Source organism: Balaenoptera physalus (assembly GCF_965194825.1).
Source record: "Balaenoptera physalus genome assembly, chromosome: 11".
Taxonomy (NCBI): Eukaryota; Metazoa; Chordata; class Mammalia; order Artiodactyla; family Balaenopteridae; genus Balaenoptera; species Balaenoptera physalus.
Window position 1 is genome coordinate 28005121 of NC_138896.1, and position 27240 is coordinate 28032360.

Consider the following 27240-nt stretch of genomic DNA (forward strand, 5'->3'; position numbering starts at 1 on the left):
TGTCATTTTAAATTATGTATTTGAGACATTTTAAAAGGCAGTTGTTGGGCTGCCATCTTATAGGTTCTCTCTGTTGGGATGGGGGTGGGAACTGAAGGACCGTGCAGAGAATCTCCTGATTCCTTTAAGGAGTGGACTTGGAAGAGATGGGGGATTGCAAATCGCATTGCATTTCTTTCCCGAGAAACAAACCAGGGGCAGACAGAAACAAAAAAACAAACAAGCTAACAAACGTCTGCAGGCCTGTGAGACTGGGGTCTTGTTGTAGAGTCAGTAAATTGTGTTTATTGTTTTTTGTAAGTAATTATTTACCGTTGTCTAGAATCACGTTTTATTCCTGCCTTCGCCGAGTGTTTGCTGTGCGCTGTGAATGATCATCCTCGCTGCCGTAACCATCCTTCCTCTGACCACCAGGTGCTAGCCTCTTGCTGTGTTTCTTGGAAAAGTAAAAGGCATGAGCCTTGTTAAACAAATTTTATTTTTCTTTCCTCCTAAGAGCATTTATAAACAGATGCATTGCTCTGCTGTGAATTGTCTTGGTCTCCCAATAAGATGAAAGTAGACATTTAATTATGGGTTTTTTTCCAGACCCTATCAAGTTATTTGTTTTTATTGCTCATAGCAATATTTTAGCTCACTTTAACTTACAATACTAGTGTTCTTAATCCCCAAAAGTCACAATTCTATTCAGGAAGACAAAAAGTGTAAAATGATAAGGTGTCTCATTATCTCAAAATACAAGAAAAATAGAACTGTCATTGCCCAGGTTCCCTAGAAAAGAGAGCCTGGAGCAAAGATAAAAGTGATAACGCAGCAGTTTTGAAGGTGAAACCCAGCCCAGCATGACATGGATGAGGGAAACGAAGTGAGGCAATGGCAGGGGCGAAGCAGCAGGAATGCACCGCCAGGCTGAGTACCACTTCATGGCAGGCTGCCCAGAGGCAAGACATTGCTGGACACACGGGCTGCTCTGGAGGCTGACAAGGAGAAACTGACTGTGACTTTGGGCATCGATGGGAGGGAGGAAGGAGCAAGAACTTATTTCTTAGCTCTCTAGTTTTTTGCTCCCCATAAGTCAGAGTTTACTGTCTGTGGGAGTTAACGCCCTCATATTCTGGATGCATCATTTGGGTCTTACTGTAGAAGTTCAGAATTTAAATCCTCTGCTGTGATATGGTGTTTCATCCAAATTTAGATGTAGAAGGAGGAGGCAGAAACTCTGGCCGTGCGCAGTCAAGGGTACAGGGCTTGGCATCCCAAGGGCAGGTGACTGGTTGGCCCCAGACAGGGGATTGAGAAGACCCCATAACTCCATTTAGCACGGCAGCTGTACAAGTGAGCCAGGGTCCAGGAGGCTGCCGGCACTGAGGGCATCTGAGGAAGTGCCTAAGATTTGTGTCTCATAAAATAACCTGGATCTTTAAAAATAACAACTAAGCAATGCATAGAGATGAGTAAGAGAGATTTATCAGGAATTCTGTCAAGTGTAGGTGAACACAAAAAACATGATGATTTGAAGTCAAGCAGTTTCTCTTATAATCACACTCTCAAGATTCTGTGCAACGTGACACTTTGCAATGTTATATGGATCCTTTTTCCTTCATTGGCATTCATGTCACAGGCTCTGCAATGAACATAGTGAGGAATTTTGTGCTTCCAGTGATGCACTGACCACACGTTGGGAGAAAAATCACAGCCACATAAGGAGATCCAGCAGAACTTCTGGAACTCAGTCGCACGTTTCACAGGAAGTAGCATATATGATCAATGATTTTGTTTTTTCTTATTCAAATTAACAATCAGCTTAATTTTGACCCTTGAGATTCTGTGATGTGTTCACTGAAACCAGATTTAAAATTACTATCAGGGCTGTTGCTCTTGGTTGGAAAATGTCCTTCAAGCACAGAGTGGTGTCATAATTCAAGGACTCATTCTTTCAGCTATTCTGTATTAACCGGCAGAGTTCAATTGTGGAAGAAAGAAACAGTAAAGTCCTACTCATGAAGTAAGATTTTCCCCCTCTGTTCTACTGTTAAAGATGTTGCAGGAAAGTTAACAGATCTGCAAGAACCTTTGGTTCACGAAGAGTATGAGAAAGTGGAAAATGATGTTTTCTCCTGACTTCACACCATTAGGATCTTATGAGGCAAGGAAGCAGAGGAGATTCCCTGCTAATTTGTTATAGAGAGAGCAGATCTGGCCCCAGTTCATCCCACTGAAGAGAAATAGCAAAGTAGCACTGAGGATGTTGCAAATAAATATCCTCTGCTCTCCAGTAGACACAAATTAATGGTAAATTTACTTAAGTCTGACTTGCATCGTAAAGTTAATTTGGGGGCTACCTTTGATTAATAAAAATTGTTACCACTTATTGCATGCTTTTTTTTTTTTTTTTTGCATGCGTGCTTTTTTATGTGCCAGACACTGTTCCAAATGTTTTAAAAAATCATTTTAATGTTCCCAACAACCCTACGAGGAAAGTACTACTATTACCCTCATTGTATGGAGAAGGAAACTGAGAATTGCAGCGCTGATGTATGTAACCTGCCCAGAGTCACACAGGCAGCAAGTAAAATGGCAGAGCTGGAATTGAGCAGTCTGGGGCCAGCAATTTCTCCTTAGCTAAAAATGATTGTTTCCCCACTCCTAACACACACATTTCAATGATATGTGTGTGTGTGTGTGTGTGTAATATGAATATAAGAGTGTATAGGACTTGTTTTTTCCCTTATTTGCTCAATAGCAAATATGGAACCTATTTTCTAAATAGGTCTCACTTTTACCTGCTTTGTCAGAGTACATTTAAATGAGAAAGGGAATCTGAGAGACCCTGAAATTATCCTTCCTTCACCTCTCATAAGCTTTATATTGAATACATGAAGGAACCTACCTCCTTGTCCTTCATAAATGTGCTGCTCAGGTTTATGAAACTTGAAAAGTGACAGATTGTTTATTAAGTCATTTAATCACTAACACATCTCTCTTTCTCAAATAGTGAGATATTACTCCAGCTGCTAGGAAAGTTAATAAGCTCATAACTAAGTGATTGAGGAGAACTGTAATACATCTGTAGCTGTCTCATAATGCAGAGTAAATAAGCTGGAAATTATCTCCTGGCACTCAGGCTGCTAGGAGACAGCAAGCTTCTCCTTCTGGTTCCACCAGACTTGTTTCATGTAAATTTTGCTGGCCCTTGCCAGGGAATACAGATTTAGAGGGCAAGGAGATTGAGGGATTCAGAACACTTTACTTTTGGGATTCTGCCCCCAGAACAACTCCAAGTGTAAAACAGGTAGTGCTTTCAATTTAAGATTTAAGATGTGCACAGATTCACAGTAATTTCATCTTTGTCTCCTTCCATGCGGCATTCAGAATCTTTTCCAGTGCACATCTAATTTTTAGACCAGTGTGAGGGCATCAAGAATCAAACTGTTGATAATCAGAGTTATAAGGATAGTCTCGTGTCATTTACTTTACTTAGTTTAAACTCCCTTTTCTATGCCTTTTCTCTGGATTCTTTTATTCTTATCTCCAACCTTTAGCGAAGGGTTCACACCCTCTGTGTCTGCAGTTTGTGCAGTGTACAGTTCTAGGAGTTGCTCAAGTTTATGCACAACTGTACAACTAGCTTACTCACTCCCAGTTACCAGCATGGGAGGCTCCTGCCCAAGGTAAATGATCGAATCAGATTGACAATACACAGGACTGCAGTTCAACTGGACAATATCAGAATCAAACTGAGTGTTTCTTCCTGTATTTTTTTTTTTCCTGACAGATCCTGCCTCAGGTTTATTTGTACAAATAGCCCAGGGGGACACCAGCCCCATGCAGACAGCAGCCCAGGGGTCACACCAGTCCTTCTGTCCTCACACTGGCATATAAGGCCTCTACTCTGGAGCCTTTGAGCAGGCCTGGGCACCTTTGGGAGCCTGAACCTGAGCTGGAGTTGGAGCTGCAGCTGCACCAGCGGCTGCGGCCTTGCCCTTGGTTTGAGCCTTGGCCTGGGACTTTGGCCGGCAGAGCCTGAGACCCTTGGCAATGCAGGCACAAGCACGTTTCCCGAGCTTGGAGTGAGCAGTGTAGGCAAGTCAACTGAGCTTGCGTCTGCCGCCTGTTGGGATCTTGGGCTTGACCTCCTTGGGCTTTAAGAGAGCCTTGATAGCCTCAGCAGTGTACTCATGACCTTGGCATTGTTGGCCTGCATCTTCTTCAGGCCCTTCTTGTGCTTCTTGGTCAAGCGCGTGTTCCTCAGGAACTTGGGGTCCACCCCCTTATGAGATTCATATCGTTGTGGTCAGGGTTTCTTGATGATGTTTCTGTGCCGTTTTGGGGGCTGGTTGTGCATGGTGTGGTTCTTGGACTTGGCCATGTCTGCACCTGCAGGAAGAAAGTGGAGATCAGAGTTGGGGGCTCACTGGGCTGGGCCCTAGATCCTGAAACCCCTGGGACCGGAAGAGAAAGAGCCAAACTGAGTGTTTCTTCTTTTACATTTTTTTCACAGAAGCAACTTTTGCTCTCACCAACACTTGAAACCACAAATGTGTTCTACTCCTGACATGTCCATTCTTGGTGATGAGACCTTTCCCAGCTACTGTATTCATAAGTTCTAGCTCAGAATAAGGAGCTCAGGTACATAATATGTCTAAAGTAAAATAAACCATTCTGCCAACTTTAATTGAGCAGTTGCTTTGTGCCAGGTGCTGTGCTGGCTGGCTCTGATACTGCTAATACTTGGAGAAATACAAATGACTGATTTTGTGTGAGAACTTCAGTCCTCAAAGAAGGTACCTGGGGTCTTAGAATTGACCCCTCAGCAGGTGGGAGTGCCAGTCTTGGCTTAACTATGTTGGTGAAACCTTAAACATCCAAAGGGCTTTTGAATTTTTGTGTTTGTTGGAAACTCAGTGTATTTCACTTAAATACATTAAATTATTCCTCTCAATATTTAATACTGCTTATACAACTAATAAATAAAAACTAATATTTTGTAAAGCTAAATCTCTTACGAATTTAAACATTGCAAACTGAACTAGTCAAATTCTTCTAAACATATCAATAACATGGAGTCTCACATACCAACTTCTCCTAAGTGCTTTCAGCAACATAAACTCAGATAAGACAGACAAAAGTCATAACAATAGTTACAAAATTTGTTTTTGTACATATGCTGAACTTTTACAAAACACTAATACTAAATTTGACTGATTTCTCATATAAATTTATTTTGTGTCTCGGGGTAACAGAATCCTTTATTTTTGTGATTTCAAAAGAAATTGATTCAAAAGAAAAAGATTATTATTTTGCATTAGTCAAGGTTCCAGTATCCGGACTGGGTCAGTGACTGCTGCACTGGCCTCCTCCCCATAGTAACAGTTCCCTGGTTATGTCAATGTGATTCTCTGGTCTGTGCTTGCACTTGGAACCCTTGCCTCTTTCATGCCCTCCAACCATCTAACTACTCTGAGGCAATGTATTGTGTCTCAGTTTACTATGGCTGCAAACCTATCCCAGACCTAAGAAAGCTTCTTGAGCTCTCAGCAGCATTTGCTTCCTCACCGCCACCTCTAAGTTGCCGCTTCCGTCCCACTAAAATCTCACCGGGAAGAAAACGATGACATCAGGCCAGCATGTCTGCAGTGGAGCCTGGTCTGCAGCAGCTTATCGTTGGCCCCCTACACCATCAGGTAGTTCTGTAATATCACACCTTTATAACTGCCTAGAGAATGTAGCCAACCAGCAAAGAGGAACTACTCCCCGTGGAAGAAAAACCTCCGGGGCCAGAGGAACTGATTAGCAAAGTGAGAAGTAAGGTCATTTCTTGCTTGCCTCAAAGCAGGGTATTATGGCCAAAAAGCCCTTGCCTTTGGGTAGCCTCTTTTTTTTTTTTTTTTTAATTTGTTTTATTCAAGTATAGTTGATTTACAATGTTGTGTTAATTTCTGCTGTATAGCAAAGTGATTCAGTTGTACATATATATATGTTCTTTTTCATATTCTTCTCCATTATGGTCTATCACTGAATATTGAATATAGTTCCCTGTGCTATACAGTAGGACCTTGTTGTTTATCTATTTTATATATGGTAGTTTGTATCTCCTGATCTCAAACTCCTACTTTATCCCTCCCCCACCCCCTTGTCCCTTTGGTAACCATAAGTTTGTTTTCTGTGTCTGTGAGTCTATTTCTGTTTAGTAAATAGGTTCATTTGTGTCATATTTTAGATTCCACATATAAGTGATATCATATGGTATTTGTCTTTCGCTGTCTGACTTACTTCACTTAGTATGATAATCTCTAGTTCCATCCATGTTGCTGCAAATGGCATTATTTCATTTTTTTTTTCCCTCAGGTTGTCTTTTTGTAGGTTGTCTTTTTGTTTTGTTCAGCCTCATTTTTTTTTTTTTTTAATGGAAGTGCTTATTTCACCTTGAGGATTATGTGTGGATTTTTTTTTTTTTAAGTATCTGTTTTTATTTATTTATTTATGGCTGTGTTGGGTCTTCGTTTCTGTGCGAGGGCTTTCTCTAGTTGTGGCAAGCGGGGGCCACTCTTCATCGTGGTGCGCGGGCCTCTCACTATTGCAGCCTCTCTTGTTGCGGAGCACAGGCTCCAGACGCGCAGGCTCAGTAATTGTGGCTCACGGGCCCAGCCGCTCCACGGCACGTGGGATCTTCCGAGACCAGGGCTCGAACCCGTGTCCCCTGCATTGGCAGGCAGATTCTCAACCACTGCGCCACCAGGGAAGCCCCATTTTTTTTTAATTGGAAAAATTTGAAAGAATATAAGGGGAGAGGAAGTGATGAATTGTTTTTCCTACTGAAATTTAAAAAAAGAGGAGGAAAATATAAAAAGGCAGGGATTACGTTAAAGTGTATATATACATTCCCAATCAACTCTTAAGGACATATAAAAATTAAACATAAGAGGCTTAATTCTTCCTGGTAAGTATAAGGGAAAAGATGTTCCTTCTTCCTTTTTCTCAGAACAGTTTCTTTTGTAAACTTATAAACTCTTTCTCTGCACCTTTGAGATGTGTGTACATCTTTTTAAAAATGCCTGTTATGTTACTGAACCAAATTTGGGTCCATTTGCCGGACGTTCAGCAGTGCCAGTCGGGGTTGTGGTAAAGGAAAGTATGGCATTTATTGCAAGGGCAAGCAAGGAGATCACGCAGCTTATGCTCAAAAGACCTGAATTTCCCAATGGCTTTCACAGAAGGGCTTTTAAAGACAGAGTGAGGGAGAGGGTCGCAGGGTGCATGATCAGCTTGTGCACAATTCTCTGATTGGTTGATGATAAGGTAACAGGGTGATGTTTTGGGAATTTCAGTCGTCAACCTTCTGGTTCCAACCAGTCTGGGGTTATGTGCTGGTGGTGAGCATGCAGTTAACTTCTTCCACCTGGTAGGAGTTTTAGTATCTGCAAAACAACTCAAGGATATGGCTCTGGATATTATCTATAGCCCTTGAGGAGGAACTAAAGGTCCTTGACTTTGTTTTATGGCTAAACTATTATTATTTTGTCTTGCATGACTGCTTTCCTTTGTTTCTGCATTTTCTCACTTCTCTGATTAAATTTGTTCTTTGGAACTAGGGGAAGACCTAGGAGGCAAAAGCTTTTCTATAAACAAGAGGCTAGAGACACGGGGGTCTTTCTCCAGCAAGGCCCTACAGGGTCCTGCTCTGTTTCCATTGCAAGTTTTACAAGTCAGGAATGGCTTTCTCAAGGACCTGAGAGTCATCACATCAAGGGACACAGCACCCTGTCTCCAAGTTTCTATGGGAGGATAGGAGCCTTACAGGGTAGGCATCTTGCTCTCTACTTTGAACTCACTACTCTTCTCTGACTGGCACAGACTCAACCACACTTCTAAGAATGCAGCTTAGGACATGCTGCTGTAGTACCCATAGTAAATAGTCACCTTAGCCTTTATTGGTGGTCAACTAAAACTTTTTGAGCAATTTTTTTTTCACGTGAATTTTGCCAAACCAGATATCATCCATTCTGAATTAAGAAAGTTGATTTTGTTTTTTTGTTTTTTTGCAGCCATGTGAGAACCTATCACATCCTCTGCAAATAGGGTCATTATTCCAGTGCATTGAGCTAATTTTTAAGCTTTATTTTATCCCTCAATAGGTTAATTATTCCTCCTAGATTTGTGCCACTCTGCATATGTAGTGAGCATAACTTATACTCATTTACATTTGGATAAAGATACTGAGCAAGTTTACTAAGAAGCTTTTTCAGCCTGTGACGTAAAGCCGTCTGTCAGGTGGAACAACTTTCTCTTTATAGATATATTTTGCAGAATAGTGGTACCACCAGCTGTAAATCTGGTTGACCGTATTATTTTTCAGTTGATATTTAATCTTCTTCAAAAGGTAGGAAACATGTCCTTTTGCACTGAAATGAAGACCCTTTCTGCCTATATTTCCCTGCTCCAATAGGAAGTGGACAGGCTAGGAATAATTTCTTCTTAATGAAATCCTATCATTACTTAATGATTATTATCTTTTGTGCTCTTAACCATCTGTTTTAAAATGCATTCTAGAATATTTTCATAAATTGATGTCAAACTTACCTGTCTAACTACATTTATTTTTCCTCTCCATGAGAACTGGAATATTTAACACCTTTAACTTTTACTTACACTGTTATTCTTCATGGGCTGTAAATGATTGCAGTGGTGGCTCTGCACATATCTGCAAGTTATGTTAGTATCTTGAAGGACTAGATATTTAGCTCCACAACTCAGGCTTTTTGCCTCTTTGTTCATTGTGGTATCCCCAGAGTCTAGGACAGAGCTTGGCACCAAGTAGGTGCTCAGACAATATACATGTTGAATTTGAACGATGGAAAGATGATGGACTTTGGGGTTATGTAGATCTGGGTTCAGTCCTGAGTTTTTGCCACTTAACCACCAGAGTGGATTTTTTAAACAGTGGTTTAAGCCTTTATTATTTTTTTTATAAATGCACCTATTATGCTATTAAAATGTTCCTGCTCTCTGGTATTGTATATTATTGGGGATTGTGGGAGGCACTGTCAAAAACAAGACAAAAAGCCTCCCAAAATGGAGTCGCTTATGCTAAGCCCCACATCACCAAACCGAGACTTAATTATATTTTCAACTCTCCCAGAAATGGAATCTTAAACCAGTCATTCAGGAATCACCTTATCGGCACTAGTTAGGTCATCTACCTGATTGACCCCTGTCATCCCATAAAGGAAAGTAACCTTGCCATAACAATCCACTTTTTTTGCCCAGTACAACTTCTTGTTCCTGCTTCCTGGCAAAAGTATTCCATTTTTTACAGCTCCTTGGAGCTCCTTTCTATTGACACCATGCCCCATAGAGTTAACAGAAGCCAATAACTAATAGCGATTCTTGAACAACAGATAAGGGAACAGGTTGTTAAAGAAACTACTTGGCTTGTAAATGACCTTCCCAGCTTCACGCAGCCCAGTTGTTTTACAGGAACTTGGGTGTCAGCTCCTGGCCTGTGTGAACCGGCTGGGGCTGGTTGGGACCACTGACCCAAAAACTAGGCCTGTGTAGACATCTGAGGAATAGCTTTTTACATTAGAGCACTGGAAAACACCACCCTCAGATCATGCTAACCCCTCCGTCTTGAATATGCAGAAGCAAGTAATGCAGATGAACCTGCTCAGAACACCAGTTACCCCACATTTTCCCTGCCTCCAATCACTTCTCCCCATGCCTAAGACCACCCTGCTTATCCCATAAATAGCCCAACCCCCTCGCCTTCTGGGAGGCAGACCTGAGACTCCTCCTGTATCCTCACTTGGCTGCTTTGTGAATAAACTCTTTCTTGGCTGTAAACCTCTGCGTCTCAGCATTTGCCTTGCTATGCGTTGGGCAAATGGACCTGGTTTGTAACACTGTCTGCTAGATTGGATGCTGCTCAATTCGCGAATCATTGAATAAAGCCAATAAGACCTTTAAAATTTACTCCGTTGATTTTTTTTTTTTTTTTACAACACGGAGAAGCACTGCTCAGACCCCTCTTGAGGAAAGGACTCCCTGTCCACCTACCAGGAACATAGCTATCTGAGAGCCTCCAGCTGGTCACAGTTTTAGGGTCTGCTTCAGCTTTTGGACCGTGGTCACACGTTATTTTTGGGGGGAGGGGGCAGCTCCTGGCTAATGATGAGGGAGGAGGTGGTAACAGAGCTTCATCATTTCTCCCATGAAAAACTTCTCTAACAAGCAATCTTTGCTCCAGAGCTTTGGGTGGGCTGGGGGCACTGTCTGGTGTGCACTGCAGTCTGATGGCTTCTCCTGCCAGGAAATTCCTTCCTTCCCTTCTGCCCCTGAGTAATCCTACTCCCTTGAGCTCTTAGATCAAGCGTCACTCCCTTAGGAATACCTTCCTACCTAGGACAAAGTAGGAAGCACTTTCTCTTAGTTAAATTTTACTTCTGCAATTATTTGATTAATGTATCTTTCTTACATTAGCCTGCAAGTCTATTGTGTCTATTTTTGCTCACTACTGCATTGCCTTGGCCTTGGCCTAGCACCATGAGTGATAGTTATTAAAATAATCAGTAAACATTTGCTGGTTGAGGTTGTAGAGTGCAAATACTGTAAAGGATTTTGACTTGTGACTTCATACACCAACTGGTCATGAAAGGTTTGATGTTTAGAATGAAATATTTCAAGACTTTTTGGACTAGAGCTTAGTTGATAATGCAAAAGATTATATAGAAGAATGAGATGATGAAGATAAAGAATTTAGGAAGGATATTAATAGGAGTGCAGAAAAGGCAGTGAAGACAGGAAAAATTGGAGAGGAAGTGCATCAGAGCTTAGTAAGTACTGAATGTGAGAGGCAAACAAAATGTTTTTTTACTTAAAAAAAAAAAAAAGACTATAAAGTTAGTGAGAGTGGAGGTTTCTCCTTGATGAGCTTTAACCACCTACTGGTTTTTCATTTACCCTGTCATCCTCTGTGTGCTGAAAATAGCCAGAGAGCCAGGGCAGTTTAACACTTGTACTTTTTACTCAAGGCTACATCTAGCAACTTAATTATATCTTCAGTGCCGGGTAGAGATAGTTCAGTTTCCTTGCTTAGTGATTTTAATGAAAACAAGTCATCTTCAAGAGCTGTGTGATACTATTCTAAAAGTTAAGAACAGGGCAGGAAGTAAGTTATCTGTCATAACCCACGCTGATTTACTTAACCAAGCACAGAATGCATTATATTTTCAACATGGAACTTATTTCTCTGAGGCAATACACAATGTTGAACATCCTGAAAAAGAATGATTATCTTATGGGGCAAGCCCGGGGCTCACTGCTTTTTGCACTAAAAAGTCAGCCCACACCTTGCTGCCCATGGGCTTGTTTCTTCCCACTCTAATCTTTTAAAAGTGTTCCCTCACATAAGGGCACAGAGAAAGGAAGGTGTACTGTGACCCCTTTTGTGTACCTGAACAGTATTAAGCGTTCAGGGAAGGAAGGCAGAAAGGAAGGAGATTAGATCCACTATAGGAAAAGATATAAGGAAATGTGAAGACATCATCCATAGGAAAGAAGACAGAAATGAACTGGAGATGGAATGCTGTGGAAGAAGAGATAATGTTTTTATCTTTCTCTTTTTGGTTTGAAAAGTGAACTTGTTTGGGAGAAAAAAAGAATAATGGGATGGCAGAAGGAAAGGAAGAAAGAGGAGTAGCGAGAGATGATTGAGGAAAAGAGCAGAAGCCCAGGTCTTGTTTATGTATCTGGTTTGGGTGAACCTGACACTCAAATCTATTTGGCTTGTATACGACCAGTTGTCATCTCTAGAGGAACTAAGTTCAATTAACAACTCATATGGGAATTGACATCTACTTATGCTGTATTAAAAATAAATAGAGTCTGAGCATTGGTAAGCTATGGGTATTGCACTAGTCCATTTTCAGGGTACTCCTTGATTAGAAAAAGGATAGGGGATTTCACAAGAGACATAGAATTATGCAGTTCAGAGCAGAGACTGGAGATAGTGAATCTGCTGCCATCTAAGGTGCCTGAACCCATTTCTTCTTTCCTGGATGAAACATGGAGCTTAAAGGCCTTCTCATCATGGTCTCCAAGACAGTAGGAAATAGTCTCAGAGCACTTGAACAAATGAGCTTGGGCAACCCTGCCTGAGAGGTTGTTAGAATAATGAGGGTCCGTTTGACATTATTTTATACAGAATCCAATGTTTGAATCTTCTCTATAACATTAATAAGTAGCAATACAAACTTTGCTTGACTACGTTAGCATTAGGAAGTTTATGAAAATTTATCAACATCTGAGGTGGCCATTTCCATCTTTGGAAAGTTCTGATAAAATTTTCCTCTTATATTGAGCTGCCATCTGCTTCCCTATAACTCACTCTCATTTCTTTTCATCTACCATTTGTGCCCACACAGAACACATGTGTCTTTTTGCCATGTCTATTCTTCCTGTGTCTTTTCTTCTCTCAACTTTTGCCAAATGTTTTTCATACAATATGTTCCCCACAATATTCTGGTCACTTTTTGTAAACCCTGTAATATCTTATTTAGCACCGTATGCTGTGGTTTCAAATTCATGTGTTTTGTTATGCATATATCAGTACAGGGGACTTAAATCCTCAGTCTCCATACCTGAAACCCTATTGTGAGATATTTCCTCCAAAACAAATTATTATGTGGTCGTTTTCTACTATATTTGCAAACAAAATAACAAATACAGCTTTCCTTGGCTCTTTTTAAAAATACGAATATTTTTAATGATGCAATTTAATTCAGTCTACAAATAGTTAAAATTTTTGTATTTTAGTTTTTTGAAACTACAGAGGATGCTGTGTCTCTAGAATAATCAAAAACATACAACAGTAGTCTGTGAAATTAAAAATTGAATAGATCATGCTTTTAACTACATAATCAAAACGAAAGGTCATAACTAAGAAAATTTTAGGCACGATTCATCTAGACATATGCCACATAAGTTAGCAAAATGCATAAATCTCACTAAGGCTCTTAAACAGGGAGTTCTTTCATAACATACTTCCCTCAGTTACAAATGAAAGGTTACAAGAAAGAAAATGAAAAATAATGACAGACGAAGTTGTTTGCTAAAGCTGGGACATAGGAAGAACAACCCTGAAAAATGGGAATAATATCTGTTAATTTTGAAAGAAAGGTGCTTTGGGCACTAGTAAGCACCTTTTTTATCCCTGCTTTTTCAGATATTTGTGTTATTTACCAAATATGAAATCAGAAGATACTGAAAAATTGATGCAGACTTACCATGGTTCTTCTAGAGAAGCTGCTGAATATTAGAAATAACATAATCTTATCATTATGGTCCCTTATCATAGAGAACCAAATGAGAACTGCATATTTTCAAATTAATTAAATAGTATCTTCTCTGATGGCTATTTATTTTATATTTCACAGACAGAATTGCAATAGATTAAAAAATTGGAAATTAGTTCCTATAAATTAGTTGTTTATTACTTGCTAAAGTATTTTTGGAGAGACATGACAACTGGTTTTATTCTGATTGCTTCTATAAAATATTGATACCTGAGGAAAGAGAAGCCAAAGAAACACAACAAAGGCTAAAACTTTTTGTTCTGTTGTTTTGTTCATAGCTTTTTGTTAGTTTAAAAAATCTATTTTCTACTTTATTAAAATTTGTATACTTTAGTAAAAAAGTACAATTTACGTACAATAAAATTCACCTATTTTAATTGTATAGTTCAGTGAGTTTGAGGAATGTAAACATCCATGCAACAATGTCATCAAGATACCCAATAATTCCGTCAACCTAAAAATTTTCATGCAAGGGCCGCACATTTTGAGAGAGGATGGTGATTTCATATTTGCTAAGTAAGCAATTATTTGAAAAGTGAAGTTGAAAGAATGTGCTTGCCAGTGCCCAAAGTTCCTTTTATACAAAATTCCTAAATAATTTAACAAAACCAAGTGCATGGTGACTCTGAGTCTGCTAGTGTCAGCAGTACCCTGGAGACAAACACAGATTAAATGCATATGGCCAGCATCACTATTCCACGGCTGTAAAATAAGATCCAGTCCCTATCAAAGCAAATACTAAACATTACTAGTGAATTGCACACACTGCTAGATAGTATCATCCTAACATTAGAAAGGACCAATCTGGTCAAAGCAAAATTACACTGGACAAAGTTCAACAGGTAAGGAAGGCTTTATCAAAGCAATTGCTGTAGGGGAGAGAGATCAGAACTCAATCTGAGCTCAACTCCACAGAAACAAAGGGCACAGCAGGAGAGGCTTTTAGAGCTGGGGTTGGTGGGAGGGGCCATCATAGGCCATCTGTGTTCCCTAAGTGGCCTTATTCAAAGGAAAAGTAAACTTTCCCCTATCTTATTGACAGAAGGGAGGTTTAAAACTTGGAGGAAGGCTCCTGTGGAAGTTGGGCTCTTATTCTCCCACAAACTGGAAGAAAGAGGCCACATTTTCCTTGATGGTTACCTTTCAAATGGATGGCTCCCAGGTCCTTGAGAAAGACAGTCCTGGGATGCAAAACAAGTAAGAGGCTTTTAAAATATTTACATTTCAAAGAGGCAGAGAAAGAATATACAGTGACACATTTTCTAAAGTAAATGCTCTAAAATAGGGAGAGGAAGGACCTAGAATCTGGGAGAAGCCTGTCTAAAGTTTAGTCAAGCTGAGAGAAATGCTGACCGTGGAGTCCTTTGAGAATTCACCTCTTTTTGCTCTTGATGTACTTTCAGCTGAAGGTCAACACCCCACAATCAAGAATGCTTCTAACATCTCTGTACGTAAGAGTACAGGCTGAACTGTTCCCAACCAGCAACAGAAAAAGGAAATTATTCTCTTCCTTAGTCCAGTGTTCACTTTATTTTCTGTCTCATAATTAAACTTTTCTGAGAGTGATTGACAACTAAAATCCTTTCTCAGAGAAGCCGAAACCCCATCCATTCCTGTGAGTTCCCAATGACCCAGACAGAATAATCACTGTGGTACATTTTACAAATCTAGGTTATTCAGCCTTCAGTGACAGCATTGCGATTAGAGTCTTCAGGGTCAAGCCAAGTAAATTCCTTTTTACATTCATCTTTCAATATCCGTATTCCTGATGTCTAGAGAATAATTATCTTGAATAGGAATCACAGAACTTACTGAGAACAAGAAAAAATTTTAAGGCAATTGGAAGCTTATAATTCAGATTTGGAAAAGCAAATCTGTAACTCTCATGCATTATAGTTCTGTCAAAGCCCTTCAGTTCATTTTATTAAGCTCATTCTGAAGCATCTATAATATATTTGGGTTTTTCACCTGTATATGAAGTTTCCCGCCCCCCAATAATAAGTAGGTACTTACTTGCATTACTGAAAGAGCTCTCTCAGAAGAGTCTTCCCCGAATGCAAATTTTAGTTTCCTCCCTGGTAAGCAGAAACTGCTTGAGATCCCCCAAATGATAGTTCTTTTCCAGTCTAATAAAAGTTTTACTATCTTATCTAAACCAGGCGCCCTGCTACAATTAGGTTATGGTAATTGACCAGCATCTGCCATCTTCCCAGATCCCTCCAGGTAATTCAGTTTGATGATTGCCTACAGCTGCTAAGTCTAAATTTGGAATCTATTCTGTATCTAGGAGCATTCTAGTAATTTCCATTAGCATTTAAAATTAATGTTTTCAGGCTGCTAAGAAAATAGAGAGACAACTTTAAATAATGAAGGACTTATATTTCCCAATAGATAGAGTTATATTCTCTGGTTGTGGCTACATATCTCCTGTCCAGGTTAATTATTGTTTGTGTGAACTCACCAAGAGAAGAAATATATCAGGTAGCTGCATTTTGCTTTTTCTGGTTCCAGAATCCAGTTTTAGAAAAGAAATAGAGGAAAAGAAGCTACAGGATTCAAAACCAAGTAGTGTCCTAACTGGATACATACCTCAATTTTCCACAGAATTCTAAGGAGAAAAGTCTTAAAATGCTTATTTCGATTGCAGGACGCTAATATCAGATGTAGTCTATGACTGGACATTGATCTGCATCTTGGTAATGCAGAACAGATGAAAGAGATGATTTTAATTTTAAACAAAAGTTTATTGAAAATCGGGAGTTGATGACAGTAATCTCCAGAGTCAAGTAACCATGAAATAGGCTATTTCATATAGGATATAACTGAACAAACCAGAGGACTGGATCTCATCTGCAGGAACATAGTATGGTTTCAATGGTGCTATTTTATAAGTGTAATGAGTAGGGAAATTTCTTCCATCTGAAGACTACTGTCATATCTCAGCATTGAACTGGGTAGCAGAATCAGTTAATAGGGTAGCAGTGGGAAGAGGAAAAGTATTCAAGCAAGGGGAACAACAGTGCAAAGACCATGGGGGAAGCAAAGAACTAGATTAGTTGGCCATCCAATTGGAAAGTGAATGAGGTCCAGTGCCATGAGCAAAAAAAAGAGAGAGCCTTGGGAAATAACATCAAAGAGGTTGGCAGAGGCTAGAGCTTGGGAAACCCAGGTGGCTATACAGGCATGGTCCTGATTAGGTGTCAGTGATGGGGTTTCACCAGGTGAGAAGCAGAACATGGAAACAGCTCAGGCTGGTCATGCTCTAGAGTCAGCTAACAAAAGTAGTTTAATACAGTTGTGTTACATCTGCCATTTTTGTGAGGAAGAAATGAACATTGAAAACTTCAGAAAGGGACTTCCCTGGTGGTCCAGTGGTTAGGACTCCACACATTTACTGCCCAGGGCGAGGGTTCAATCCCTGGTCGGGGAACTAAGATCCTGCAAGCCACAAGGCCAAAAAATGTTAAAAAATAAATTAAAAAGTAAACTTTAGGAAAAGGGCAGAAAAAAAGTCCTATTGTGTGTTCTTGGTAAGTTAGGAGTAAACTCTAGGAGAAAATCAAAATCATGTAACTTTAGGCTGGTAGAAGAGATTTCAATCTAAGAAATGGAAGTTAGGAAAGAGGATGAGGACGAGGAGCGGCAGAAAGAAGACCTAAATTATAGTAAAAACAGTAAATTTTATGGCAGATATAAGTCTTTATATATGTGACGTTAGTGAAAATGGAAGAGTATGGACATCTAAAAATTCCCTCCTTCATAAAAGCAACAAAGTAAATCTTGCAAAAGAATGATCAGAGTTGAAATTAGAACTTTAGAAGTTCACTCAAGGCTTGCAGCAATCTAGAGAGCATTTAATCAAGCAAAATGATTGAAGCCGGATAAAACCAGTGAGCAGTGTGGTGTTTTCAGCAGCCCTAGTTCCATCTCTTGCTTTCAGTTTTATCAGGGAGGCTCAAAAACTAAGGGCCAACAACTATGGTGAAAACTGGAAGCCTAGAAGCGCTGGATGGGGGCAGAACTCAACTCCAGCTTGTTCAAAGCCTTGTTCCCAGAGAATTATTATTTGACCTCTCTCGTGGTTCCTTGGAAGACCATTTGCAAGTCTGTTGTGTTTGACCGACTCAGAACTTAGGCATGTGGAATACCTTTCCCTGGGGGGAAGGAGGGTGGTGACGGGGGTAAGCATTTGTCAAAAAAAAAAAAAGAGAGAGAAAAGCACCTTGGTTTCACCTCATCCTCGTGGGACCATAGTGCCTCTCATCAGAGAAGAGTTTCCCTCTTTCAGTGTTTTAGGTTCCTATGAGTTCTTGCTGCTGCTGCTGTCACTCCTGCTGCTACCAAAAGATAGCTTGGGGGCTGGGGCACTAGAAAATGGAGAAAAGAGAAACACAGGAGAGATCTCCCCACTCTCTCTGAGTGTTAAAGGACCCCTTTCTGCTCCTTAAGTCAGAACTAAAGTGCCGCTCTTTGAGGTCTCTGTGGACACTGCTGCCCACTTTTAGGTTTTAGCATGTGTTGAGTGGAAGCCTTAGGCAACTGGGGGAAAGAAAACAAATACAAAAATGGTAACACACCACTGGTCCAGTGCTACTTGGAATTCTGCTCTCCTTCCCCAACCCACCTGCCATTATTTACTTTTCAGAACCCTCACATTGCTGCTCCAGACATTCTCTCCAGGCTTTATAGTTGCATTCAGTGGGACAGACAGGGCATGTGTGTTTACTCCTTCTTACCCAGAACCAGATCCCAATCTAGTTTTCCTTCTTTCTCTTTCTGGGCAATTTCAATTATGCAGTCTGGTCATCTTGTGCGTATTTTTTTTTCTGCGTCCGTTCTGGACCAAACAGAAAAAATGGAAAAGAAGAAAGGAAAGAAGGTATGGAGGGAGGGTAAAAGGTAAGAACCAGGAAAATTAAAAAGGAGGAAGGGGGAATTCCCTGGTGGTCCAGGGGTTAGGATTCCACACTTTCACTGCTGAGGGCACAGGTTCAATCCCAGGTGGGGGGACTAAGATCCCACAAGCTGCACAGTGGGGCCAAAAAAAGAAAAAAAAAAAAAAAAAAAACAGAAGGAAGGAGAGGAAGATCTTCTATATTTTAGATCGTCTGAAAACATTTAAACATTTTGCTTTCTAGAAACTTTATTCCATCTATATAGCAGACGAAGCCAATTTTTTATACAATAATGGACATTTAAATGCAGAGAGGAATTCCACCATAAGCTTAAAACTGTGCTATGTCTTCCCTTCTTGTCAAACTGTATTTACAGGACTTTGTGATTTGTTTTTATTTAGGGATGTCCAGTAATAGATCTCACATGTCAAGTGTCAGTTTGCTACAGAAATAAAACAATTACAGGTTGCCGTCACACATTGTGGAATATCAGTTTTTTCAGATGCTTAAGTTGTCTGGCAGTCAAGGATGTTTCCTGGCCCTTCCAGAACAATATCTGTCCTGTGCTTCAATCTCACTCCATTTTATACAGGCCTGGGACTATTTGGTAAATTGATGGATCAGTTCTCCAAAGGTTTGCAAGCATCCAAATTCTATTCACATTGATTTTTGTCAGAAATGAAGAGAGAGTTTCTTAGAAACCATATTTTTCTTTGTATTATGTTTTACAGTTCTTTCTGGTTTTTATGTGTGGATGATTCGTATTGGGCATGGGACCAGAACTCCATTTTTCCTCTTTCTAGGTTCAGCGGTTGATGTAGCTAGGATTGTGAGTGTAAATCTAAAGACATAGAGGAGTGCTACATTATGTGCTCATTTAAGTGTTATTTCCATTTTGACTGTACATAAAAGGGGTAAATAGATTAAAACAAATATATTGAAGTCTGTCGAAGTAAAGGGTCATTCTACATTCACTGTAAATGTGGGCATGCCCAGGGATGTCTGGATAACTTTTAGGGTAGATCCCCTAATCATTTATTTTTTTGAAATTCTGGAAAGAAATTCTTCCATACCAGAAGGGAAACCATAAGCTTGATTTATGCCATTTGCATATGGTTTAGTCCATAAGCTTGTCCTAAGACAAGCTTGGTCATTAGCCAAGAGAAGGACCGATGTTTACTAGAGAGTATCGTGTGTGACTCAGTTTACTTGCCAGCCAAGCTCTCTGTGATTCATTCCAGGGTCTTCAGGAGAGGGTTCTTCAAGAAAGGCTAAAAGAGCCACATCTTTAGTATTTTTGTAAGAGCTGAGTGACCTAGACAGCGTTGATCTCTCAGCCACCTTTGTATAGAGATTGGTGATATTTGCTTTGCCTCTGAGAAGTAAATAAATTAAGCTGTAGGATGGAGGAGGGGTAGCAAGACACATTTTGAATCACAGAGAAAGGAGTTGTGAGAATGGTGGAGGGGTGGCAACTTCTTGGTCAGGTTCCTGCGAAGCCAACATCAGGATCAGAAAAAGGAAGATGATAGATCCCATGGGTGCAATCAGGAGGCCATGACCGCCTGGGAGACAGCCCCTGGAGGCCTCCCAACCAGTTCAGAAGAATGCCAGCTCTGCAAAAGCTCCCCAAACTGCCCCTGAAACAGAAGAGTCCCATTTTATCATTGTTATTATGGCACTGCAAACCTATTTCATACGAAAAACATGTTACATATGTGTTTCTTTTTCTTTTACCTGAAAGAATAAAATAGAATTTAGAACTTGTAAATATTGAAGATAACACTCAAGAACATAAGTGAAAATTTTGTCGAGTACAATGTTTCTACCACTTTTTTTTTTTTTTGCTATTTTACAATTACCAAGTTCCAGAAGACTCGTATCAGCAAAAAGAAATAATAATAATAACAAAAGTAATAATTATATTCAAAAGCCAGAAAGGCATTATAGCTGAGCGGTTTGATTCCTATTCTCATTCCAACCTGTTCTAGTGATTCCTTTAGAGATGTTTGCAGCATCCTGTGGTTTCTAAAGCTATTCATGATCAGCTGTGAATAAGACAAGGACTTTTTCTGGAAGAGAGCATTTCCTAAATGTTCCTGCAGGTGTTTTGGATGTAACATAAAGAATTTTTTTTCCCCTTTTTGAAATTTTACTAACCTAGGAAGTCCAGTAGGTTAGGAAACTTTACAACTTTGTTATTATTGAAAGCATGTTAAATTAAGTTTTAAGATATCTACCGTCTTAACCCAGATGTCAAGGAAGGGGACTTTGGACATTATCTAAGCCAGAGATTTTCAGTGTGGGAAAGTGGGTATCAGAATCAACATAGATGGTCCTATTTCTGGACAGGGGACAGGGGACTAGCAGGGCATCCCTATTCCTGTAAATTTATTGAATTTAGCAGAAATGGTTTTTTGAATACTAGGCATCGATCAAAATATTTCAGATAACTGTCTCTCTGAGGTGGGTGCTGCTTCTGCCTGGAATATGGGCACGTCTCCAGATGCCAGAGTAGACAGCTGCTTAAGATTACAAGCATTAACATTAACAATAAATATTTTGTTCACCAATGATTATATAATATGTGTGGATATGAGGACTTGAGTAGAAAAATTGAAATCAATAAAAACCAAAAACGCTAGAATTGAACTACTCAGAGTTGTGATTCCCAAAAGTAAGTGCACAGCATTGGAAGATGCCAGTGATGGGAACAGCGCTGTGTAAATGAAGGCATCTACGTTTTGGCTGAAATGCTCCAATGCCAAGGCTGTGAGCTCCTTAGAGCACAGGACATAGGTCTTCACTTCTGTAGTTCTTTGAGTTATGCATTCATTCACTGAATTGTTGAGGACACACTAAAGCCCAATGCTATGCTAAGCATGGAAATCATGGTGAACAAGTTAACGTGATACCCTGCTTAGTGCAGTGTCAAAAACAAGGTAGCTTTAAAAACCTTTTAGTAAACTGAACTCCCCTTCATTTTCCCTCCCTCCCTTTGTTCTGCAAATATTCATTCATTCATTGATGATGTTAAATTATCAGTAGTTGCATATCTAATCTGTACATTTTAAAGACATATTTAAAGGTAGTTCTGCCTGGGTTGCAGAATTTGGGCTGTTTATAAATAGGTTTCCTGATCTTTACTCATTACCAAGAAAATTTTTATAATGATTGGTGAAGGGCTTAACATCATTTTCAGTCATTGCCTTTCTTCAGAGATTCTTGTTTTACATACTGACTCATTTCCAATTTTACCACTAGCATATCTTCTTTCTCAATCCTCCTTTAAAGCTATTTTTGTAAGAATCTTTAATTTAGTTTGTTGCCATATATGTCTTCTATAAAATATGACCCATTGACACTAGGATTTTGTCTGTACAATAAGCTATCTTTCATTGGATAGATGATTTGCATTTGCATTTTTATGTCTTTTTATATTCTTTTATGGTCAGAGTTAGTGAGGGATCTATCTCCCTGTATATTTATCTTCCAGAACATCAAGAACAGCTGTTATTTATTTAAAAAAATAGACACTTTGTGTAATATAATATGTTTTTCTTCCTGACCTTCAGTAGTGACATTTGCTTTCATACTGCCTGGTAGGTTTGTGTCTTTGTGCTGTTGGATTATCTAAATGAGTATACATCAAATCTCATAACTTTGCAAGGAAAACATGGCCTTAATATACTCAGTAATTGTATTCAGATTACATTCTGTTTTTTTTTTTCATTTTCCATTGTCTTCAAAGTTTCCCACCTACTCTGTATTGCTTTTTCTGGTTACCATTGAAATGTTGAATCACTGAATATGGTGAAAGAGAAGAGTAGAGCATATAGGTCGATTTTCTAGGGCCTAATTGCTTTTTCTAGCTAAATATTATAATTTGAGTGGCTCTCAATCCTATTTAATCTACATTGGTAGGGAATATATCTCAGGTCATCATGAATTACCTGGAAATATCACTGATCATGGGATGGCAGAATAAAAAATTGTCAGAGAAGGAAGACAACTTTAAGCTAATTCCAGTAATCCCCTGAAATTACACGTAAATTGTATGTAAATGGTGCATATGTGAAGATGTAGCATTTCCTGAGCAGAAGGACCCTTAGTTCCAGTAGATTCTTCAAAGTATCCTTGAGCCCCTCAAAATAAAGAGCAACTATTCTAGTTTGACCTACTATTCTTTTTTTTAAATAAGAAAACAACACATTAATTGTAGTTACTGAATTAGATGTTCACACTTCTGCATCTGTTTCATGTTCTAATTTCTTCAAAATATTTCCTCTAAGAAGGAGAAAGTTGCTGCTTATACGTCTTGTAGTTCTCTTAAATTCAGTCAGGGCTTTGTATCCATGGGTTCCAAATCTGCAGATTCAACCAAGTATGGATGGAAAATATTCGAAAAAAATTCCAGAAAGCAAAAGTTAAATTCGCTATATACAAATCAGTTTTCACTGCAAAGTAAAGGAGCTGTTACAGTGGAGGATTACTGGACTGAATGTCAATATTATGACATAGTATGAGTGTGTTTCGTGTTTGGTAATTGCAATCATTGTTGCTTTTGTTGTGGTCATCCATTTACAATGCTTGGTGTCAGTCTATTTATCTCTTGTAAAAATAAAATACAGTGTGTGTGTGTGAAAAAAAAAAGTTAAATTCGCTGCTGTAGGCAACTACGTACATAGTATTTACATTGTATTTACAACTATTTACACAGCATTTACATTGTATTAGGTATTATAAGTAATCTGGAGATGATTTAAAGTATGTGGGTAGGGATGTGGGTAGGTTATATGCAATATTTATGAAAAGGGAATTGAGCACCCTTGGATTTTGGTATCTGCTGGGGGTTCTGGAATCAATCCACTGAAGATACCAAGGGATGACTGTATGTGATCTACAAATATATGACCACTTGTCCTTAGAGCCTCTAACCTGTGCAGCTAGAGGAACGCTGGGGGCGGGGGTGCAGCTCCTGTGTAGAGTTTACTGGCTCCACAGGATGAAATGACCCCAGTAGGAAAAGACTACTGCATCCCATGCACACATTCCATTGGTGTCCATTCGCAGGGAGGCACTAGAAATCAGACTCTGCTTCTTTCCCAGGGTTTGCTGTTTTTGCTAGTCTTTGTGTTTATTGTTTTTTGATTTTTTGTTTGTTTGTTTTAATTGTAGACTGTCTCTTTGCCTAGTGTCAGTCTGAGGTATAAACTTAAGGTCTTCTCAGGTCTTTTCTGAGCCTTTCCCTGGGCATGCATGGTCACTTTCTAATTTTCCCTGCATATGCAGTTGTTTTCGAATCTCCTAGTCTTTAAGGTCTGGTTCTCAAAAGAGAAAAATGAAGGGAGGAAAAAGAGGGTGCTGGCCCTTTAAATCCCTTGGCAGTCACTGCAGCCAAAGGGGGAGGGGCTTGCAACAACTTGGGGCGGTACAACAACAATGGCGGCCTACCTCTTTGTCTGCACCTCTTTGATCAGAAGTAGCAGTCAGCTAGGAGAGCACAGATCCTCCACATTTAGAGGACTGGGTCCTTTCAGCCCACCCTGGCTCCCGGAAGCTGCATGCAGCTTGGGGATACGTAGCTGCTACTGTGCTAAGAGCTGAAATTGATCAAAATCAACTAGCAATTTATTGTCCAAGTCTTCCTCTAGAACTTGCAAACTGGATACATCAGACATTGTTCCAGTGCAACTGTTTAGGTGGAGAGGCTGCTTCCTGGTGTTTCCTACTCTGCCATCTGCTGCGAATTCTGCTGTTGTAACATTTAAGACCGTGGATCTGGCAGCTCTGTAAAGAATGGTTTGGAAACACCTGGGGTAGTGGGTGACTGGAGGCAGGCCTGCATCAGAAGACTCTTACAAAGTCAAAGTGTGACTTACTGAAAGTTTGGACTTGGACAGTAAAGGCGGAGATGTTTAAAGAGCATGAAAGTTCTTCAACAGGCCACATAAAACATATTTAAGGAGGCAAAGTTTGGGGCTTCCCTGGTGGCACAGTGGTTAATAATCCACCTGGCAATGCCGGTGACACGGATTCGAGCCCTGGTCCATGAAGATCCCACATGCCGTGGAGCAGCTAAGCCTGTGCACCTCAACTACTGAGCCTGTGCTCTAGCGCCCACGAGCAACAACTACTGAGCCCACGTGCCACAACTACTGAAGCCCGCGCACCTACAGCCCATGCTCTGCAACAAGAGAAGCCCCTGCAATGAGAAGCCCCCGCACTGCAACGAGGAGTAGCCCCCGCTCGCCGTTAACTAGAGAAAGCCAGCACGCAGCAATGAAGACCCAACACAGCCAAAAACAAATAAATAATAAATATATTTTTTTTAAAAAAAGGAGGCAGAGTTTGGAAGGAAAGAGGAAAATCAAGGATACCACCAAAGAAATTAAAAGAAAATGCTTATTCATTGGACAGAAATGAAGCCTTTTGGAGGTTTCATTTAGAAATAAAGGCACTCTGGTGGCAGTGAGAATCAGGATCCAGGCCAAAGTTACCGATGTCTATCTTTTAAGTCATTTTAAATAAAAGGGAAAATTGATTACAGCAAGGAGCAGGACCCTTCTCCACCCTCTGGTGGCAACCATTATGCCTTTTAGTTCTTATCTGGAATGTACCCTCAGAAACTTACCAGGACTCCAAGAGCTGGCTCCAGAAGGGATGCTTATTGTTCTAGTCTTAGTTTTTCCTGACTTTTCTTCTACTTTGTCCTGTTTACTGAAATCAAACCAGTACAAATTTATGGTGCACTTTTCAGTTTCTCTAACAATCCTGTAAATTATCATGGACGATAGAAGAAATACAACACAAATTTCAGCCACCCTAAGCTTCCTTGCCCCCTGGCTCAGAATGGACTCTCAGGGGTTAGCAGTGAAGATCTCCTCATGTTCTGTCCTTGATATTCGAACAGAGTGGGTATAGGAAAGTTGGTGATGACCTACAGGGCAGGTATTCAGAAAAGATGGATGCAAATTAAGCATCTGCGTGTTAATATGGAAACTGTAAGTACTAATTCAAATAATTGCCTTAGGGAGTTGGAATTCTTCTTTTACCAAAAACCTTAGTAACAAATAAGAGTTGTACTGCCGCTAACCTGAAACTATCTGCCATTTACTAACATTCCTGGATTTCGCTCTCATGTTGTCCCTGATAATGACTTTAAATGTTTCCTTTCCCCTGCTGACCTGTGGAAATAGCTTTTTCAGCAAAGTTGCCATTTTACCCAAATAGCATGGTCCTGCTTCAGAGATTACATAGATTAAAACAGCTGCTCATTTTCTATTAGTCTGTGAAGCTGAGCTGGGCTCTGGGACTCTTGGAATACCCCTTAGGTTTCCCAGTACCCCAGTGTGATCAGTGATGGGTGACAGGCTCAGCGCTCGGGTGCTTCACTCTAAACTTGGACGCATTTTCACATATTACTCAGCAGAAAAGACTTCCCTGCTCATCCAGGGAAGGGAGTAATGGGAAAAGCGTAAGGTAGGAGGGGAAGCACTGAAATGAGAAGTGGAAACGATGACTGTATCCGTTCTTACCCATCTACGTGACCCTGCATGTACCATCTAACACTGTGGATCTCATGTGTCACTTCACTTTTCTAAATTTAGGATTTGGGCGGGACCATGAAATAACCCATAATTTCTGCAGATTTTATGTTATTTACAAAAATGTTAAAGAGTACTATGAATTAAGTTTTATTTTTAAATTTGTTATTGTAGAACAAAACAGATATAGAAAACCACACGCACAAATGTATTGCCTCTTTTTAAAAATTTTATTTATATTTTATACAGCAGGTTCTTATTAGTTATCTATTTTATACATATTACTGTATATATGTCAGTCCCAATCTCCCAATTCATCTGCCACTTCCGCCGCTTTTCGCCCTTGGTGTGCATACGTTTGTTCTCTACATCTGTGTCTCAACTTTTGCCCTGCAAACCGGTTCATCTGTACCATTTTTCTGGATTCCACATATATGCATTAATATACGATATTTGTTTTTCTCTTTCTGACTTACTTCACTCTGTATGACAGTCTCTAGGTCCATCCACGTCTCTACAAATGACCAAATTTCGTTCCTCTTTATGGCTGAGTAATATTCCATTGTATATATGTACCACTTCTTCTTTATCCATTCGTCTATCGATGGGCATTTAGGCTGCTTCCACGATATTGTAAAGAGTGCTGCAATGAACATTGGGGTGCATGTGTCTTTCTGAATTATGGTTTTCTCTGGGTATATGCCCAGTAGTGGGATTGCTGGGTCATACGGTTATTCTATTTTTAGTTTTTTAAGGAACCTCCATACTGTTCTCCATAGTGGCTATATCAATTTACATTCCCACCGACAGTACAAGAGGGTTCCCTTTTCTCCACACCCTCTCCAGCATTTGTTGTTTGTAGATTTTCTGATGATGCCCATTCTAACTGGTGTGAGGTGATACCTCATTGTAGTTTTGATTTGCATTTCTCTAATAATTAGTGATGTTGAGCAGCTTTTCATGTGCCTCTTGGCCATCTGTATGTCTTCTTTGGAGAAATGTCTATTTAGGTCTTCTACCCATTTTTTGATTGGGTTGTTTGTTTTTTTAATATTGAGCTGCATGAGCTGTTTATATATTTTGGAGATTAATACTTTGTCCGTTTATTTGTTTGCAAATATTGTCTCCCATTCTGAGGGTTGTCTTTTCGTCTTCTTTATAGTTTCCTTTGCTGTGCAAAAGGTTTTAAGTTTCGCTTGGTCCCATTTGTTTATTTTTGTTTTTATTTCCATTACTCTAGGAGGTGGATCAAAAAAGATCTTGCTGTGATTTATGTCAAAGAGTGTTCTTCCTACGTTTTCCTCTAAGAGTTTTATAGAGATGGGTCTTACATTTAGGTCTTTAATCCATTTTGAGTTTATTTTTGTGTATGGTGTTAGGGAGTGTTCCAATTTCATTCTGTTACCTGTAGCTGCCCAGTTTTCCCAGCACCACTTATTCAAGAGA

At 39.8% G+C, this 27240-nt stretch overlaps 1 pseudogene across 1 annotated transcript; it reads right to left on the reverse strand.

The window, feature by feature from the left end:
* Positions 1–2405: 2405 nt before the first annotated feature.
* On the reverse strand, positions 2406–6393 carry LOC309637311 (large ribosomal subunit protein eL29 pseudogene; annotated as a pseudogene). The gene has a single exon. The product of its transcript is annotated as a large ribosomal subunit protein eL29 pseudogene (transcript).
* Positions 6394–27240: the final 20847 nt, after the last annotated feature.